This window comes from Seriola lalandi, unplaced genomic scaffold (genome assembly GCF_002814215.2).
Source record: "Seriola lalandi dorsalis isolate HSWRI2012SDOR001 ecotype SW California unplaced genomic scaffold, Sedor1 jcf7180002054465, whole genome shotgun sequence".
Lineage (NCBI taxonomy): Eukaryota > Metazoa > Chordata > Actinopteri > Carangiformes > Carangidae > Seriola > Seriola lalandi.
The window spans coordinates 309,870-316,314 of NW_019525018.1; positions in this window are offsets into that span (position 1 = coordinate 309,870).

Here is a 6,445-nt window from a genome sequence, read left to right on the forward strand (position 1 = left end):
GCACCGAGGAAACCTGTTCAGGATACGTACCCCTGGGAGATGTTACAGGACAATAATCTACTTCCTGTTAAATAAATTGCAACTGCTAAGCCTCTACCATCATCCATTCACAGCACGGTCTGGGAGCTGATGGGAAACCCCAAACTGTTGCTGAACACCTGCTAGTCCATCCAATTTATTTCAAGTGGTTTTGGCACCGATTTTCATGATTTATACTCTCTAAGGAACTTTGTCCAGACTCCATATTGCACAGATGTTATTTCACAGCATTACTGATATTGTATATGATCCTTTGTCTGCAGTAGTCCTGCTTTTATGTCGATATGTATTTACTATATGTTGGCATAGACTCTCAGATATGTGAAATCTATGGCAAAAAGAGGGAATTTCAAGATATATTATCAGGAAATTTTAATGTTGTTCTCCAATCAGCTGTCAAGAAAATCTAGGAAAATGCAACAGTGGCTTGTATTACAGTTTGATTCCCAAAGACAAAAAAAAAAGCATGACTCAGTACCTTTTAATCTATATGTCATTTTGATTAGATATAGTGAAGTAACTTCCCACATCTATCACTAACAGAAGAAACCGATATACAACCTGCAACGGATCCAGATCATTTCTTCCATCTTTTCCAGCATCCGTGTTCTTGTGTTGTGAAAACAAGAACACGAAGATGTACCTTTATTATCCAAATGCCAAAAGTTCACTCTGAACATTAGTTTTGTCAAAAGTGTAAAAGACAATGTGATAACAGCTAAAAAAAATATACACATTGTTGGTTGGTTCTTAAACAACTTTATCTTTAACTTACTCTCTCAGTAACAAAGGTGGAGGTCGCCTGATGAGGAATTAAAAAACACAAAGGCGTAAAACTTTATAATCTGCAACTAAATACAACAGGTCACACTTCAAGGTTATAATTCATTAAAATGTCACAACTGGCTGAGCTCAGTGTAGGTCCCACTGATCTGGCCTTTCCTCTCCTCGCCCTCTCCCCGCAGACAGACCGTCTCGTCCAGAGTCGCCCTCCTCCCCACAGTCTTTGTCCTCAGTGGGAGATGTTGCACATGGAACTCCTTTTTCTTTCTATCCCTCTGTCACTATCTCTCTCACATGCACTTGCATACACGGCTCTTTTCTTCCTGCAACTTCTTTCTCTGTCACTCACCTGAGACATTCTTTGTTTGGTTCCCTTGGCTCTGACACCGGCAGTCGTTATGAGTCAGAGGAGACGCACTTTAGAGCCTCATAGAAAGGCTGACTGAGTTGACAATAAAACTCTCTTTCTCTCCCTCTCTCTCTCCCCATCTGTCTTTTTCTGCCCTTGTCACTCTTTAAACTTTTCTTCACCTGTGTTTTTTTGGGGGGTTTTTTGTCTACTATCACACCCACAGACACACACACATTGAGTCTGATCAAAAGCTCCTCTTAATCCTGCGCAGGTCCTACAGCTGAAGCATAGAGGTGAGTGTTTACATTAAGACAATGACAATGAGGATTACAATAATTAATCTTAAGAGCACACACTGAATGCCAATTCATAAATGCATGATAATCCATGATAATGTTTATTAACTGTGCATATAAACGAGCAGGCTGAGGGTGGTGTCAGGTCCATGATGATGTCATCAGGGTTATCTCAGACTTAATGACATTTACTTTACTACTACTTTTTTTACACTTGGAAATGTAGTTCTCAAGTGTTTATCGAGTTTGACTCATACTAGGGACTTCAAGTAAAAGTTTGGGTTATTTGATGTTGTGTCCTGTGAGGTACTATAGTCAGTGTAATGCAGTAGATTCAGATCAGCGCGCTCAGCTAGGTGATGTGTTGCTGCGGACGTGGTCAGCAAAACAATATATTTTTGCCGCTTAAAAAAATGCCCGAAGTTGAAGTGTTGCTGCTTTATTTTGCCGTCAAACAGCCCCTTGCTTTTGGAACTACAGCTCGTGAACGGTTGAATTACCACATTACTACGCAAAAGTGCAACTACGGCACACACTCTAGTACTTCGCTGTTCACCTGTTTGGCTCAGACACTATATATGTATGTATGTGTGCTGTGGAGGTGTTGTATGTGCAAAAGCAAAACAAATGGATGTCCTGCGCAGTTGGAAGGGGGAAGACAAGTGATCACTTCAGCTGACGACCCTCCCATGTCAACCAATAGCCTGCTGAGGTGGGCAAGGACAATCTCCAAGACAAAGGCAGGGGCATCACAATAGTTGAACAGCTGAAAAACGCAGTTCCAAAGGGAAGTTCTGTGGACAGCAATATAAGTGGGGAAATATATTTCAAAATATAATATACACTTGACCCTGTCCATAGCAGCACATCACTCAGCTTCTCTATCTACTGCAGGTATTACACTGACTATATAATTCAGATCAGTACTTCATACAAACCCCACGTCATATAACCCACACTATCACTTTAAAGTCAGGATATCTCGACCTCTGCTGCTTTCATTTTGACCATTCTTTTTTGGGGGTTTTTACTCTTGTAACTTTATGGAAGTGTAATACTAGATTACTCCTTGCTTTAAATTTATGGTACATTAAAGATCGTGTTTCTGCCTTCTATGTAAATTTAGCCTTACTAAATTTGCTGGATATATCTAAAGGATGAAACATTGCTAAATAGACACAACACAAAATTTAATTACTAAATGAAACTGACTGAAAAAAATAAAGAGTGCATTTCGCTCATCTCAAATGTTTCATGTCTCAAACTCAAGAGTTTCATTTGTGATGCTTTGGAAAATGGTCGGCAATCACTTAAAGTGTACGTGATTGTAATTTATGGCCTATATATATATATTATATATATATATATATATATATATATATATATATATATATATATAATATATATATTGCAGAACGACCAGTAATACTTGATATTCTTTTCATAATTTCTTTCTGTCTGTGTGTCTGTCTAGGTTTTCCTGCAGAAATTGAATTTCTCAGAATGTTGATCAGAGGAACTTTTATATAACGGGGGGCTTGTTTGAAGAGACCGAGGCCAATCAACCCTTCCTGCTACCTCTTGGCTGCTCCAACCAAGCGTCACATTCAAACATGGAGAGGGAGAAAATGTGCAATTACTTTCACATCATCTCATCGGAGAGGAAAATTGGTGCTGCCAAAGTGTAAAGGAAAAATCCACTCCCCGTCTCGTTGGGAACTCAAAGAGTACATGTCGCAACAATGTGACAGATAATCAATCAAGCAATGGAAATATGAAAGGAAGAAAAAGGCATATCTGATTAAGCAAATGACTCTAGATTTGACAAGAAAAGAAAAGGACAGGCTTAATGAATCTGAGAGTGCCAGCAGGATGGAGTAGGCCGATGTGTGAATGTGAGGTAACACAATCCTGACAACCCGTGAAATACTGTAATCAGCAGCATTAGATTACTTCTCTGTTTGACTTGTTTACTTTTGGACTGTCACTTGGTTTTAAAAAGCATTAGTATCATATCATCATATCTATAACCTATTTAGATCATTAGATTTAGATTATATCAATATGTAATGGATTACACTGTGGTTGCCTGTTTCTGGCTGTAGACAGAAGCAAATCTGATTAGTAATTTCATGAGCATTTTGAGATTGGATTTAGTGGGTGGTCAGAAACAACTGTGTGTGTCATAGAAGAACATTTTTACATTTCGTTACTTATTATCTTATTATCTGCTGTGATGCTACAGTATAAAAATACCTCTCAGTCACCCATCTTTAATGCTGTTTTAAATAATCCTGACATGAATTCAAAGTGAAAATCCAATAAATATTAATGTTAGCGCCCAGCATTAAAGGAATGGCACTAAGATGGTTTATCGATTCAGTTTGTACACATTAACAATAAATACAAAGCCCTTAATGTTCAGGCACCATCACATCTTGGTTCCTAGAGTCTCCAAAAGTAGAATCGGAGGCAGAGCCTTCATCATCTTCCAGTTTGGCTCTGGGAGGCAAACACCCTCTCTATATTTAAGAGTAGGGTTAAAACTTTCCTTTTTGATAAAGCTCATAGTTATAGTTATATATAGGCTGGCTAAGGGTTGCCCTGAACAATCCCCTAGTTATGGTGCTGTAGCAAATCTCTGAGCAGAACACAAGACGACACCGCTGAGGTGTGACACACAAGATTCACTCCCCATTTAAACACCAAGAAGAAGAACTATGACCTTTCTCACAGCTCCAAATTCATTGTGAGGCCAACTGCATCTAAGGCCAGGTACCAAACCAGCCGGGTGTTTACATTTAAAGACAGTTAAAGACGGTTTTATGGGAAGCTGAGATAAACCCAGATTAACAAGCAGCTTCTGCTTTGAACGTTGGTTAACTTCTAAAACTCTTTGGACCGACCTACATAGAAATACATACAGAGGAATATCTGTAAAGAATCGATATAAAAAGGAACGAGAATCCAAGTTTACTGGTGGAAAGACAGAACCAAGGCACGCTGAAATGTGTGCCTCAATACAGACACACACTCACCCAAGAGATTCATAGAGAGAAAGATAGAGGGTGGGACTTTATTGCCTGACAGGGAACATATTGACTGTCCTGTTCTGGCACTTTGGATCCTGAAATCTATCAGATCGGACACACGCACAAAAAGAAAAAAGGAGTTGAAGGTCACTGATTTTATCGACTCAGTCCTTGAAATGTGTGTGCTGTAACCCATGGCAGTGTCTTTGCTCGGGTGTGTGTGTGTGTGTGTGATTAAGTGGGTACATCTGTGGGTTGCACTCATGCACATGGGATAATGAGCTGCAGATTGTGTAATTAGAAGGCTACTAATTAATTATAAGGAGAGAGAAGGAGAGACATAGTTTGACTTAAATAAATCACTTCAGATACATATTTGCACATAGACATACACACATGTAGGAGCATAAGTTTACTGTACATGGTACTATGTCTTGTCCTGGGTGCACACTGTCTCTTCCACCCACTGCAAAGAAGAATAGGTTCCAGCCTCCCTGCATTTCTCAACATGGTAGGAAAGTACAGTGGATAGAGGGATGAATGGTATATGATAAATCATGCTGAACATAGTTACAGCTCTCTATTTTTTCTTAGTGTAATGTTTTAACTTGTTTTCAGAGGAAAAAAACACAATTTCCGTTATTCCCAGTAAATTGGAACAGATTCAGTTTAGATCCTGTGTTTTCCCTTGGGTTTTTTTTTTCTCATTCAACCAACTTGGGCTGAAGAAAAGGAATAAACAAAAGAAATTAAAAAAAATTCAGAGCTGTGTAAATGGATAAATAAAACCAATGTTCAGCTACCCGTATAGAGCTTTTAGCTGTGGCAAACAGCTTTAATTGTCACTTTATTGATTCTGTTTTGAAATTGGCACTTAAACTCAACTTTACTAATGAGACAAAAGTGAATGAAAACATTTCAACTTTATCTATTTTGACAGTTTTTAAATAAAATTACCCTCCCACCTCTATTACTTATATTACAAATCAGTCAGTGAAAGTATATTTTCTTTAGCTCTTCAAACTGCAGTTGTAACCATGGTAGATAAATGTGGTGACAAACAAGAATTAGACCCATCTGCACGCTACCTGTTGTTTCTAAAGTGGTTGAAAAGGTTAGTTGCAAAGCAGCTGATGTCAAAACAAAGATTTACTTCATTTACTACTGCAGTTCGGATTTAGAAATAATTATTCTAATGAGACTAAATGTTACTACTTCTTAAGGGAGGCGTAGTAGGATCACTGTTCCTTTACCTGCATAAAGCATTTGATACAGTGAGTGATCCAGTACTAATATCAAAGTAAGCCATGATAAGAAGGATAGGAAATCATTAAATTACCATCATTATGACATATTGTCCAAATACAACCTCTCCTCTGTTTTCAGTGGTAAATCACAAAGCTGCAGAAGCTCTCGATCTGCTCTAAACTCAGATTTACACATTCTCCTCTGCAACAGACTGCCTGTGCAAAATCTGCTTTTTCATTTACGACCATCAAACGGTGGAATACGCTCCCAGCTTCATCGTTTTTGCCACGGTGCAAAAAAATGGATATTGAGTCGCCACTCATGTCAACATTAATTTCCAATTTTTAATTGTAATGAATTACTACTGGATGAATGTACTGGTATTTACTGTGTGCTTGTAGATTTGTCTCTACCTACTAACTGATAGTGTGATGGAGACTCTGTAATGGTGCTGCATGTAAATGAATGTTTTTAGTGTCTGGTGATTGCTCTGTGTGTACCTGCCCAGGGACTCCAAATGGAAATTAGCTAACAGCTAAATCTGGCATAAATCATCTCTCATTTTGAGATTAATGTTTTTGTGTGTGTATGGTCCTTGTTTAATAAACACAGAGAGAAAAAGAAACTAATAGAGCAAACAAGCTGACCACCAAGTGTGGAAGTATTGGAGCATTACAGTGATTAGTAATTGTAAT